Source organism: Pipistrellus kuhlii, unplaced genomic scaffold (genome assembly GCF_014108245.1).
Source record: "Pipistrellus kuhlii isolate mPipKuh1 unplaced genomic scaffold, mPipKuh1.p scaffold_m20_p_1, whole genome shotgun sequence".
In the NCBI taxonomy this organism is placed as follows: domain Eukaryota; kingdom Metazoa; phylum Chordata; class Mammalia; order Chiroptera; family Vespertilionidae; genus Pipistrellus; species Pipistrellus kuhlii.
Genome location: NW_023425404.1, coordinates 15467394 through 15481946, shown reverse-complemented (window position 1 = coordinate 15481946; position 14553 = coordinate 15467394). Strand labels below are relative to the sequence as shown.

The 14553-nt window shown below is 42.5% G+C and overlaps 2 pseudogenes; both read right to left on the bottom strand.

Annotated features, from left to right (window-relative positions):
* Nucleotides 1–3641: 3641 nt before the first annotated feature.
* LOC118709322 lies at nucleotides 3642–4049 on the bottom strand (annotated as a pseudogene).
* A 312-nt stretch (nucleotides 4050–4361) lies between these two features.
* Nucleotides 4362–6963, bottom strand: LOC118716167 (annotated as a pseudogene).
* Nucleotides 6964–14553: the final 7590 nt, after the last annotated feature.

Sequence of the window (14553 nt, the reverse complement as noted above, 5' to 3'; positions counted from 1 at the left end):
CCAGGGTGGCCGGCACCACCCTTGTGAGGGGTGTACACTCTAGGTGCCCTCATCAGTCATGTTCCCAGAATGCTGCCCTGGGACACCACAGGCCAGGTGCTGCTGTCCATGTCTTGCAGTGAGGCAGACACGAACAAAACAGTGATGGAGTCTCTTTGGTGGCAACCAGAGGAGAGGATCACTAGCTGAATTGGTGAAGGAATCTTCTAAGGTGGGAGGGAGAGCTTGGGGGGGGTACTGAATCTTCTGATCTTGATGCTGTTGTAGATATTGAAATGCCTCATGGAAGGTGCCTTCTCCTCCCCCGACCCCAGCTGCACACAATCCCTCTCCCTGAGCCCTGAGCCCTAGGGTCCCCGCTGTGCACATGTCCCAGTTCATTCACATGGCCATTCCCAGGTCACAACGAGCTCCAGGAAAGCTGTGAGCCACATTTCTTTCAAGGAGCAAAGCTGCTTCCAGTATGAAACAGGGCTTGCTATACTCTTTCCCAGGACCTTGATGCAATGGAGCCTTCATTTACTTGACTAAAGGGGACTCTAGTGCCTCTTCTAAAACAAGGCTTTGAGATGAGTTTCTGCCCCTGCCTACACCCCAAGGTCGCTGGCAAATCATGTTGCTAAAGAAGATGGAAAAACACCTAGCATTCTGCTACAACCCATGATTTCTGTTATTACTCCAGGCAACTTTGTGAAGACTTTATTATCCCTATTTGGTAGAGGCATCAAATGAAGGCAGACAGGCCTGGGACTGGAATCCAAGCCCCCCATCTCCATGCCCAGGCTGTTTCTTAAATGAGACCAGACTTGTCCATCTGCCACCCACCAGGAGCTCATTCCAACTTTTTGTCAATTGGAGAAAGCACTTCTGATGGTTTTTGGATTTGTTCTAATGACCTCTACAAGCATTATTTCTCCTAAACTGCAGTCCACCACCATTAACTAGTCTCCTCACTGCTTGGCCTGTTTGCATCAGCCCACTTTTCTCTTTTCTGAGTTGACGGTAATCCTGGCAAGGCCTCCAGGTAGAGCAAGAATAGCTCTACCAAAGCCTCTGGGAGCTGCAGCTGCTTTACTATGTTGTTTCACCCTGTGTCTTGGTGTATGCTCTATTTTTAAATGGAAGATTCTAAAATAGGGAATTTTGTAGTGTATTTGGAGGTGATTCAAGGAAACAGCAAGGCAGTGGGGAAGTACATCAGGGAAAGGAGACAAGGCCACTGTCCGAGTAGGAAAAATCCAAACCTGTAGAGAATTTTTTGAGTTAATTGGAGCCAGCTTATTTTATACACTCTAGGCCCGATGCACGAAGATTCATGCAAGAAAGGGCCTTCCTTCCCCTGGCTGCCAGCGCCGCCTTTGCTCTGGCCTGGAGTCACCTTTCTACCTTCCCATGCTGCCCAGAGGGCCAGAGTGGCTGGTGCAGTGCAGACCACCTGCATTGTCGCTATGGCAGTGATCCAAGTATCCTGCCCCTGCCTGCTTGGCGCCTATGTATGCAAATTAACTCACCCCTGATTGGCTGGTGGGCATTGTGAAGGCATGGTCAATTTGCATTTTTCTCTTTTATTAATGTAGATTAGAATCAGAGGAGGAGACATTTAGGAGGGTTATGTGAAATACACTAGGGATAGCTTTTGGGGGCAGGAGAAAGCATGGAGTAGGGATCTCTGGCATTGGATAAAAAGCAAAATGGAGAGACACGTTTCTTTTACATTGGTGGGTCCAGGATAGTTAATAATTAAGATGTGAAGCACATAGAGATGGTATGTGGGAAACAAGATCACAATGAGTGGTTCTGTGGTTTCATGCTCTGGTATTTCAATTCTGCCCTGAGGGGTCTGAAAAAGATTACTACTCTGATATTTCAAAGGTATGTTATCTGAGATTCAAAAGACAGTAGACAGGCTCACTTAAGGTAAAGATCCACCTTTATCAAGGAAGCTATAGGCCTAGAATGTGACTATCTGCCATAATCCACTTTTAGTTAGGGACTTTTATGTTCAGACCATCCCATATGATTTGAGTTTGTAAGTCCTGCCATGCAGGCCTCCCCTGAACTTGTCAGGTTTGTATGTAGCCCCCTTTTCATCCATATAGCTAATGATTTATTGATGAGATTGCTACGGCTGTAGGCAATGAGGGCCTAATCCTGTTGAGGACTCATCAAAAGACTGTGGAACACACCTCAGCATTGTCTTGTTGGGGGTGAGGTGAAGAAGTTGGAGAATTTACCCACTAATTTTGATTCCTCATTGGGTGAGGGTTGCTCATGGGGGTATGACCTTCCAGGCACTTTGAATCTTCCACATAGGATGAGCAGACAGGCACCAGTAGCCAAAGCAAGCCTGCAGGCAAAAACGATGAGGTGTTGGGAGTTTAGGAAGCTGCAACAATGCTTGTGGGATGAGGGGATGTGGGTGAGGCTAGGATAGCGTTGTCATGTTAGTGGTGCCTCTTCTCCAAAATCCAGTGGATTGGTTGTGTTATTCCATCCAGGGTACACTGGGCCTAATTTTAGTTAATTTTTTTTAAAAGCACTAGAAACAGCCGAAACCGGTTTGGCTCAGCGGTAGAGCGTCGGTCTGTGGACTGAAAGGTCCCAGGTTTGATTCTGGTCAAAGGCATGTACGTTGGTTGCGGGCACATCCCCAGTAGGGGGTGTGCAAGAGGCACTTGATTGATGTTTCTCTCTCATGGTTGTTTCTAACTCTCTATCCCTCTCTCTTCCTCTCTGTGAAAAATCAATAAAATATATTAAAAAAAAAAGAAGCACTTGAAACATGTCAGGATGGCCAAGTGGTCTAAGGGGCCAGACTAAAGCACTGGGAATTTTTGTAAAGTGTTACTAGTTCTTGACTTTTAAGATATCTTCCAAAGCACAAGAACAATATTTACTTATTTTTTTTAAAGATAGTATAAAACTCATTCTATCTTGTAGTTATGAGTGCATTGGAACTCTCTTATAAATGTAAGATATGAGATCTCAATAATCTTATTTTTTCTTGTGTCTTGAGACAGTTATTTTTATCTTCCTAGGAATGATTTTATCATTACTCATCAATTATTTCCAACTGTGGTGAAAAAGACTAAAGCAGTAAGAAAACTGAAGATGAAATTATCAAGAAGGATGAGGCAATAGTATAGTAAATCACCAGTATTTTATCATCTTCCAGTTTTCTTAATTCATTGCCTAAAATATTATATCATTTGTCAAGAAGATATAAAAGAAAACTGGAAACATCATCTTTGTGGTCTGCTTTTAGTTTTATTTGGTACAACTGAAAAGGCCGAATGTTTCCTTTTCTCCCTATACTGGTAAAGAGAGGGAGAGGATGACTTTTCATAATTACAGTATTACATAAGTCAGAAGATTAATGTAGCACTCCAGAATATAAGCAAATGATGGTGGTGAAATTGTGTAAAAGAAATCTTAGCCTATGAATCTTTAAATAATGATATCCTAGATGATTTTCATTGAATTAAGAATATGTTTTTAAGGAAAAAAAGAGGAAATATGGTATTTTCATGCAGTTACTCAACCAGATGGACTTAATTATACAATATTTTATGACAAGAGCCTAAGCCTTCCTGTTTTCCTATGACATGTGACAATATTCTTTAATCTTTTAGATTTTTAAAATTTAATAAAGTTTTATTTCTCAAAATGTATAGCTGTTGTTCCTGCATCTTCACCAGCAGCTGGGGCACCCCCACTTTTGGTGTTTCTGGTGTAAATTACTTGAGCTCTGTGCTTTGAAACAAATTTAATAAGTTCCTTCCCAAAGAGCTCCTATAGGGGCTCCATTGGCCAAGAAACTGGGGTCGTCAGTCTCTCAGAGATGACAGCTAGAATTAGAATAAACCTATAGTGGGAGCTTCCTTACAGAGTTTGTCCTACATGGCTTTCTCAAACAAAACTAGATTATGGAGCTTGTCCTGAACTTTGTCCTTGGACTATGTCTCTTTTTTGGTCATGCCCCCAAATTTGTTCACTAGATCTTTGTCTTTCTTGGCCGACTTTCCAGCATCCTTCTCCTTCTCCTCCTCCTCCTTCTCTTTCTTCTCTTTCTCCTCCTTCTCCTTCTCCCTTTCTCCTCTTCCCTTCTTCTTAATAAAAATATTCAGAATGTAACTCTGATAGGTTTGAAATAAGGCTTTGGCGATGCTATTTCATGCAGATAATGCAGTTGAGACCATCCAAATAAATCCAAGGTCAAAGTTTCAATTTATTAGTGCTCACTCAGCAAAAACAAAACAAAACAAAAAAACCCCCCCAAAAAAACCTCATGTGAAAGAATGAAATAATCAGGGCGGAGAGAAGGCTGTTGCATGAGACATCCATGTTACTTTGAAGGCAGGGGGAACTGGTAGAGAAGAGGTCAGTGTTTTCAAAACTTTATTCAGATGCTTTTTCAGTCAAGTGTCACAAATAGCTAGCAGAGAAAACTGGGCAGATCTACCCCAGTCTTGTGAATACATAGACACCTGGATGCCATCTTTCCTGCAGAGAACATCAGCTCAGCCAATTGTAAACTTGGAACTAAACATGCCACTACATTACTACACTAAACTCACGTTTTTCTAGTTTGTCCTTGGTGGTTCTACCTCGAAGGCTGAGGCTGGGTGGTGGATTTCAATGAAAAGAATATATCGGGTCTAGTAATAATTAATGTCGTTTTTAAACATTCGTTTAGAATCTTGCTTGGCAGATTATCAAATTTCAGTGGGGAGGGGAGGAGGATCTGGGGGAGATAATAAATCTACTGAAGGACTTGTATACATGCATATAAGTACAACCAATGGACATAAAGCTCTGGGGAGGGAGGGGATGGGTGGGAGGGAGGGAGGGGGGAAAAATAAAAAATAAAATCTTGCTTGGCATTGACTTGTATTGACATAACCTTCAAACACGTGGTATCTACAGAGCGTGTGAAGTGCAATTAACAAGTTTTGCTTGAAAAAGTTTGTGTTTGGTTTGGTTTTTGTTGCAAAACTAGGGCTAAGAAGATGGCGGATGAAGAGCATATTCGGCACTGCATGTTTTACGAGTTCCAATTAGGAAGAAAAGCAAGTGAGGCTGCAAAAAACATCTGTAGTGCTCTTGGTCAAGATGCAGTTAGCGCCAGAAAATGCCAGCGTTGGTTTGAGAAATTTCGCGAGGGAAATTTTTCGTTAGATAACAAGAGTGGTCGAGGCCGTGTGTCCAATTTTGATCAAGAAGCTCTTCAAGCTCTTTTGGTGCAAAATCCTCAAATTACCCAACAAGAGCTTGCGACAACTTTAAATTGTTCACAAAAAACAATTTCCAATCAATTGCGTGCACTTGGCAAAGTCCAAAAGTTTGGAAAATGGGTTCCTCATGAGTTGACCGACAACAACCGTAATCAAAGAGTCACAATTTGCAGTTCGCTCCTCTCTCGTCAAAACCGTTTGCCGTTTTTAGAGCAAATTGTTACCGGAGATGAAGAATGGGTGCTGTATGTTAATTTGAAAAGGTGGCCTCAATGGTTGGACAAAAATGAGGCTCCGCAGCCCACGCCAAAACCTGACTTGCATGCGAAAAAAGTGATGTTGTGTGTTTGGTGGAATTTTAAAGGAATTCTTCATTATGAACTTTTACCATCTAACCAAACCCATTACAAGTGCAGTGTATAGTGCCCAATTGGAAAGGTTAGCCCAAGCTTTAAGAGAAAAAGAACCCGCGCTGATTAATCGGAAGGGCGTAATTCTTCACCACGAAAACACACGACCGCATACTGCAAGAATCACTGCTGAAAAACTGCGCCAGTTGGAATGGGAAGTTCTCCCTCAACCTGCATATTCTCCTGATATTGCCCCTTCCGATTACCATTTGTTTCGTTTTTAGCAAAACTTTCTTCTTGGAAAAAAATTTAATAATGAAGAATGCCTCAAAAATGCATTGACCGAATTTTTTGCATCAAAATCACAAGAATTTTACAACAGAGGGATTAAAATGCTTCCTGAGCGTTGGGCACAAGTAGTAGAAAACAATGGCAACTATATTGTTGATTAAATTTTGTTGTATTGTTTAAATAAATTTGATTTAAAAAGTATTAGAAAACGACATTAATTATTACTAGACCTAATAGATGAGGCCTCCAGTGACAGCACCAACCATAGGGCCCACAACAGGAATCCACCAGAAGTAATTCCCAGCTCAGAAGACATCAAACCCCCATCCTGCCAAAGCAGTGAAAAGCCTGGGACTCAGGTCTCGAGCTGGATTCATGGCACAGCCACAGTTCAGTTCCATAGAGGAAATAAGGACCAAAATCAGGAGAGTGACGACAACAGGCTCTAGGTCTTTGGGAATGCTCCAGTTCCTGGAGTCAAAGATGGCAAAGATAACCATGAGGAGGAACATGGTGGACACTACTTGGTCTGCAAATCCATTTGCCAGAGACAGATACGGAGCTGGGTATGTTGCAAAAATCTGTGCTGTTGCGTTTTCTCCCATGACGTACAGTTTTCCATCAGAAAAGGACATAAATGCATCATAGTAAACACCAAAGAGGATTGCAGACCCTATGAAGGCTCCAAAGAACTGGGCTCCCACAAAAAAAGGAAATTTATACCATTTCATCCGCCCGAAGACACACATTGCAAAAGACACAGCAGGGTTGATGTGGCCACCAGACACCCCCCCAGACACATAAATGGCCATTCCGACTGCTACTGAAAAGCCAATATTCACAGCGAGGGTTCCTCCAAAAGCTCCTCGACTTAGGACAGATTGGGCAACAGAGCCACATCCGAGAAAGATCAGTATACACGTGCCCAAGAACTCAGAGAGTATTTCTTTAGCCAAACGGCTCTTCAACATCAGTCTCTGCCTGATGTGATTCCTCCTCTGTTCCTTATCCGATGGCACTGTGGCTTCTCCAAGGACTACTCTTTCCACTAGTGCCTGCTTTGTCTGCTCCCTACTTCACTCACACATGTCGGCATCTTTTGTCTTGTTGTCCTTGGAATGCAGGGTGAAACTTGAAGAACAGCTGCTCCCACTGCTGCCTCGATAAAATGTAGGACAAAAACAAAAGTGATCATTTAGATTTTTGTGCACCAACATTTACTTGAAGTGGTTTGTGATAGTCAAATGTCAAAGGCAGGTGTGTATACAAAGAGGAAGTAGATGATGTGGAAATAAAAACATGAAATGGATTGAAGATATTAAATTATTTTTATCAATCTGAAAATGAAAATGTTTTGTAATTATGGAACCAAGATGATGGCCATACAAAACTAGAAACATATAGAATAAAATTTTGAGTTTATTATATTTAAATTTAAAAAAAAATATTTTTATTGATTTTTAGGGAGGAAGGGAGAGAGATAGAGAGGTAGAAACATCGATGAGAGAGAAGCATCATTGACTGACTGCCTCCTGCACGCCTTATACTGGAGATCCAGCCTACAACCTGGGCATGTGCCCTGACTGGGAATTGAACTGGTGACCTCTTGGTTCATGGTTTGATGCTCACTTAGCCACACTGGCTGGGATATATTTAAATTCTTATTAATATTTCTAACAAAGTTTTTTTTCACTGTGTGTGCTAGTTGGTCTCCAAGGTGACTTCCACTGGACCCTGCCTTCTGGTATTCACACCCATATGCATTCCCCTTCAACATTGTTCCAGGGTTGGTCTGTGTGATCGATAGAATATGGCAGAAGTGATGGTATGTCACTCTTGAGATTAAGTTAAGAAAGATTGGCTTCCATCTTGGGCTCTTTCATTGATCACTTGCTCTGGGTGGAAGCCAGCTATCCTGTTTCGAGGACCTGTGAAGAATGAAAGCATCCAGCCAATAGCCAGTGAGGAATTAAGGCCTGCTTACAACCACATGGCTGAGATTGGAAGTAGATCTTCTAGCCATAGATAATGGTAACCCTTTGCTGATAGGTTGACTGCAACTAGAACTGGGTACATAAATTATGGGGTCACCCTCGCTGGTCTGGCTCAGTGGATAGAGTGTCTGCCTGCAGACTGAAGGGTCCTGGGTTTGATTCCAGTCAAGGGCACTTGCCTGGGTTGCTGGCACAATCCTCAGTTGGGGGCATGCGAAAGGCAGCTGATCAATGATTCTCTCTCATCATTGATTTTCTATCTCTTTCCGCCTTTCCCTCCCTCTTTTAAATCAATAAAAATACATTAAAAAAATTATGGGGTCCAGAGGAAAACAAAAATGAGTTGGGGGTCCTTGTTAAAAAATTATTAAAAATTTCAAGACACCAGCAGCAGACGATTAAGCCAAATGTGAGACTTTCTGTGACTATATAGGTTGCACGCCTACGAAGCTGGCCCTGATTGCAGCCTCATGAGAGACCCTGAGCCAGAACCACCCAGCTAAGCCATTCCTAGATTCCTGATCCATAGAAACGGTGAGATAATGTTTGTTGTTTTACGTTTTTGGAGTAATTTGATATGTAGCAATAGATAATGAATATAGTATCCCTTTATTCCTACTTCTGTAAATTATTTGTAAAATGACTTTAACCCATAAAACATAGCCCTGGGTGGTGTGGCTCAGCTGGTTGGGCATCATCTCATGCACTGGGAGGTTGCAGGCTTGATTCCTGGTCCAGGGCGCACGGCAGGGTTGCGGATTCCAGCCCCTATCCATGTTGCTCTATCACATTGGTGTTTCTCTCCCCCTCTTTCTTCCTCTCTCTTGAAAAATCAATAAACTATTAAAAAATAAAACATAAAATTTGTTTGACTGGTTTGTCTCTGTGTTAATGTATTAAAACAGGAAATGAGTCCATCAGACCCAGATGGTAAATAGTGATAACTATTTTTCTGGACTATTGAGAGTTAAAAAGTAAGAGTGATTTTGTTAGTCGTAAATTTAGTTCCATGTTCTTTCCTGCCTCGGTGCTTTTGAACATGCTGTTTGCCTTGCCCAGAATGCTTCCCCCCTTCTCTTTGTTCAGCTTAAACATCATATTCTTAGGAAAGTTAACCCTCCAGACTGAGTTAGGCATCTTTTTAATAACTCCCAAAGCACCCTGTACATCTTTGCAGTTCTGTGGACACTTGCAATTAGTAAATTATTAATAACTAGAGGCCTGGCCTGTGGGATCAGGCCAAAGCAGGCTCTCCAACATCCCCTGAGGGGTCCCGAAATTTCAAGAGGGTGCAGGAACCAGGGAGGAATGCTGGAGGCTAGCCAGCTGGGGAGGGACCACAGGAGGGCTCCAGGGTGTGTCCAGCCCATCTTGCTCAGTCCTGATCAGCTGGACCTCAGAAGCAAGCAAACCTATCAGTCGGAGTGTCTTCCCTGGGTGGTCAGTGCACGTCATAGTGAGCGGTTGAGTAGCCTTTGCATATCATTAGCAAATTATGCTCTGATTGGTTGAATAGAAAACTGGCTGACTGGACACTTAGCATATTAGGCTTTTATTATATAGGACTATAGGCCTGGTGTATGAAATGCACCACGGGGACAGGCGGGGAAGGGAGCGAGTTGTCCTTCAGCTAAGCCTGCACTATCTCCAATCTGGCACCCCTTGGGGGATGTCTGACTGCTGGTTTAGGCCTGATCCTGCAGGCAGTTGGACATCCTTCTCTCAATCCAGGACTGCTGGCCGCCAGCCTCTCACCTACCTGCCTGCCTGATTGCCCTTAACTGCCCTCCCCTGCTGCCTGCTAGTCTGATCACCCCCTAACTACTTCTCTGCCAGCCTGGTCACCTCTAACTGCCCTCCCCTGCTGACCTGATCACCCACAACTGCCATCCCCTGTTGGCCATCTTGTGACCACATGGGGGAGGTCATCTTGTACGAGGGCATGATGGTCAATTTGCATATTACCTCTTTATTATGTAGGATTAGTTGCATAATGTCTGTCTTCCCACTAAACTGTAAGCTCTTTGAGGTTAGTCACCTGCTCCGTTTGTTCTTATTGTGTTCCCAGTGGCTAGTGCAATACTAGGTACACTGTTGGGATGCAATGAAATTTGTTTGATTGACTACTTTGTCTCAGTGTAAATGGATTAGGACCAAATGGTGATGCTTTATATGAAAGAGGTCCTTTTAGCAATGCTTTCTGTGGAGTACCCAACTGTGGTGATTACATATTTGGCCTTCACAGTACCCAATGGTGAAGACAGTGAAAAGGCTCCTTGAAATAGCCTAGGGTTCAGCATAACCAATACAAACCAATGAAGCCCACAAATGAAGATCAAAGCAGTTGAGTGTGAAAAATTCATACACATGGAAACAGGAGCAACCTTTAGTAATACACAAACTAGAATGTGCAAATATAGCATATGCTTCTGACTCCTAAAACCAATAGATTTAAGAGGATGCCAAAACTTGTGATGTGTGTGTAAAATTTAAGGATCACCTTTCATAAGGTTAATCTTTGTGGTTAAGCTTCAGTTCTTCATCTGCATAATGGGACTGATAATACCGACTCCATAGGCTGGGCCTGAGGACATGAGAACACAGAAAAAGTGCTTAGCAAAAAAATTCAGCTGTTAGTAGCACAAGGTAGATTGGGTTCAAGTTCTGGTCTGATAGTTGTTTCTGGCTATGTGAGTTATGTAGCCTCCCCAAAATCTCAGTTTCTTTCTTAGTGAGCGGTATCTACCTCATAGAGTAGGGGACAATAATGGCTTCTACCTCATAGAGTAAATGCCAGAGTGTAGGTCTGTGTATTTGGCATTTGCTAAGCTCTCCTCCTCCTCCTCCTCCTCCTCCTCCTCCTCCTCCTCCTCCTCCTCCTCCTCCTTCTTCTCCACTTCTTATTCCTCCTCCTCCTTCTACTACTACGATTATTACAAATTTTGAAACCACGTCACAGAAAAGTAACCGAGGGAAGAGAGAGATTCCCTGGTAGATGGAAGAGGAGAAAGAAACAGAAACATGAATACAGAAGATGGCCAAGAATATGTTCACAAAGATGTGCATTATTTTTGGTGATCATAATTGACCACTGGTCTCTCTAAGAGGCTCCTTTCTTGCCACCGTGGCACATGTGGCTTGAGCTTTGTCGAAGTTTGTTCTTGGTTCTTCCCACTTGAAGGTGTCTAAAAAGAGAAAAATACCAGGAGTAAATTTTTTGTGGCATCAATAGTCTGGGTAAAAACAGAACTACCATGTGATCCAGCAACTCTGCTTCTGGTATTTATCTGAAGAAAACCAAAACACTAACTTGAAAAGGTGTCCGCACCCATGTTCTCTGTGGCATTATTTACAATAGCCACGATGTGGAAACTACCTAACTGTCCACTGATGAATGAATGGATAAAAAAATGTGGCATATATGCACAATAAAATATTATTCAGCCATAAAAAATAAGGAGGTCATGCCATTTGTAACAACATGGATGGGCCTTGAGAGCATTATGCTAAGTGAAATAAATCTGAAAAAGACAGGTACTGTATAGTTTTACTGACACATGACATTTAAAAACAAAACAAAACAAAACAACAACAAACTGAGCTCATACAGAGAACAGATAGGTGATTGCCAAAGGTGGCAGATGGAGGTGGCAAAATGGGTGAAGAGAGTCGAAAGGTACAAACTTCCAGTTTATAAGATGAATAAACTCTGTGAATGGAATATACAGCATGGAGGCTATGCTGTATAGTTAACAATTCTGTATTGTATATTTGAAAGTTGCTAAGAGAGTAGATCTTAAAAGTTCTCATCACAAGAAAAAATGTTGTAACTATGAGGTGACAGATGTTAACTACACTTATTGTGGTAACCATTTCACAAAATATATACAAATATCCAATCATTATGTTGTACACCTTTGTCAAATACAATGTTAAATGTCAATTACATTTGAAAAAAAAAAGAGTCTGGGTGTCTGGCTCTAAGGCCATTAGTATTTTTGAGCTGGACATGCAGAGCTAGAGGGAAGCCACATTGAATCTTCTGGACTCTGTTGTCCATGTTCTTTCATTTGGCAACTCAAGCTGTCATAATAATGAGAGCCCCTACTCTAGTTGTTCCAGTATTTTATTCTTCCTTAGCAACATAAACCCTGCTTTTTAGCTGAATACCTTTGGCCTACTTGAGCTAAGACTATTCTCCTCCCCAGCCTTCTTTGTAGGTAGATGTGGTCATATGACTACACCCTAGTCAATAGATAAAATTAAATGTGACTTCTGGGAAGTGTTCTTAAAAACAGAGGCATGCTCACCAAAGCCAGTTTTGCTCAGTGGATAGAGCATCGGCCTGTGAGGACTAAGGTCCAGGATTTGATTCCAGTCAAGGGCACATAACTGGTTGCAGGTCCTCTGGTTGCACGTACCTGGTTTGGGTGAGTGCAGGAGGCAACTAATCAATGGGTCTCTCTCACACGATGATTCTCTTTGTCTCTCCCCTTCCCATCCACTCTCTCTAAAAATCAATGAAAAAAATACCTTCAGGTGAGGATTAACAAAAACAACAACAAAAAATAGAGGCATGCTCTTCTTTTACCCTTTCCCCTCTTCATTGACTGGAAAACAGATGTGATGGCTAGACTTGAGCAGCCATCTTGGACCACGAGGCAGAAGCTGCTCATTAAGAATGACAGAGCGATACTATAATAGAAGGCCCTAGGTTAGAAGGAACTACACTATACTGGGAAGGGAGTTTGGGGACAACAGAGAGAAATAAGTTTTTAAATTGTCACTATAATTATCTTTGTCATGCATATTTACATCCTAATTGAGACAAACAAAACTGTGAGATATTTAAAGTGGTTTGATATCTGTGTACAGTGTGAATTAACTCCCCCATTGACTTAATTAACACATCCATCACCTCACATATTTACCGTGTGTGTGTGTGTGTGTGTGTGTGTGAGAGAGAGAGAGAGAGAGAGAGAGAGAGAGAGAGAGAGAGAGAGAGAGAGAGAGAGTTGTCATGCGTATCTAAAATTTAAGGGCTGACCTGGTAAGGTTAACTTCTGTGGGTGATCCTCCTCTGCATAATGGGACTAATAATACCCCTCAACCCCCCAGCCAATACTTCGAGTGAGATTATACTGTATCTGTCTTTTTCTGATTTTATTGCACTTAGAAACAGAACCCAGGAATTTTGGTGTCCCAGGCTTCTGAGCTCAGTAGCTTATTTGAAAAGAGTCGGACCTTAGATACAACTCACCTTTTTCTGTTGGTAGCTGTTGTCACAAGGAAAGTAGACATAAATCAAGGTATATTTATATTATAGAAGCCCTTTCTTCAAAGCCCTATTCCACATCTACCTTCTCCACGAGACCTCACCTACCCATTAGATCTATAGCGGGTCTCCGCTCTCTGAGTGCCTATAACACATCTCAGGCTTCGCTCTCAAGTATGGTCCCCAAGTGTCTGTCTCCTGTGTAATTAGACTGTCACCTGTCAGAGGGCAGGGTGTGCATCTAAAAGTCCCTCACAATGATGAGCATGTGCTGGGCACAGGAGATGCATCAAAGCGCTTGTTAAAATGAATGAGGAACCTTAACCAGTTTGGCTCATTCATAGAGAGTTAGCCTGCGGACTGAAAAGTCCCAGGTTTGATTCCAGTCAAGGGCATGTATCTTGGTTGTGGGCACATACCCAGTAGGGGGTGTGCAGGAGGCAACTGACCAATGTTTCTCTCTCATCAATGTTTCTAACTCTCTATCCCTCTCCCTTTCTTTCTGTAAACAAACAAACAAACAAACAAACAAAAACATTTAAAAGGGATGAACAGGGAGGTTTTATCCCTGTGGACAAGACAAGGCAAGCTTCCTCTGGATGACACAGAAACAGACTTCTTTGAAATGGGCATTCCTAGCGAGTACTAAAGATTCGAGGCCCTTAGGCCTCAATATGGGATATACAGTATTATTTTTCTTCTACTGAAATATCCGCTTGCAAATAGAAGTCCCACAGGACCAGAGGTACGGCTGAAACTGGACAGACCAGATGCTGGGATAGCCAGATTTATTTATAAGCCTGGGCTCCAGGGAAAGAAGAAACGTCAATTTCACTTTTTGCTTGGATCTAAATATCGAGCCTGGCAAAGAGACGCTGTTTGGGACTAATAGTCCTCTGCAATTTCTAACCTTTTCTGGACTTGGGAGAAGAAAATGCATCATCTGAACGATGGCCATGGTTTTGACAGGACCCGCATGCCAACCAGAGGGAAAGAAAATACTTGCTGAGCAAAGTAACTGGAAAGCGGTCGCTTATATTTTAAACTGAGCTACATGGTTGCAATCCAGACTAATGTAGACTTTTGGACCAGAGACTACTTGGAAGTAAGTAGTCTGGCTGGGAAGACAGCATGTGGTGGTGTGGATGGAAAGGACTATTGCAATGCCTTTTCCCTGAGCAGTTGGTGCTGCCAGAGACTGGGGGCCATCTCAAGCATATTTACTTACTCCAACTGATTTCTCAATAATTCCAGCAACAAAAAGAAGTTGACCAGCCAGAGAGGGGGTGCATATAGCCAGGTGGTAGAGTCAGGACAAACCTGAGCCCAGCGGTAACATTTCCATCCTGCCGAGCCCTGGTTGGGTAAACATTCAGGTGGGCACATGGGAATTGATGTGAGTGCTGCAT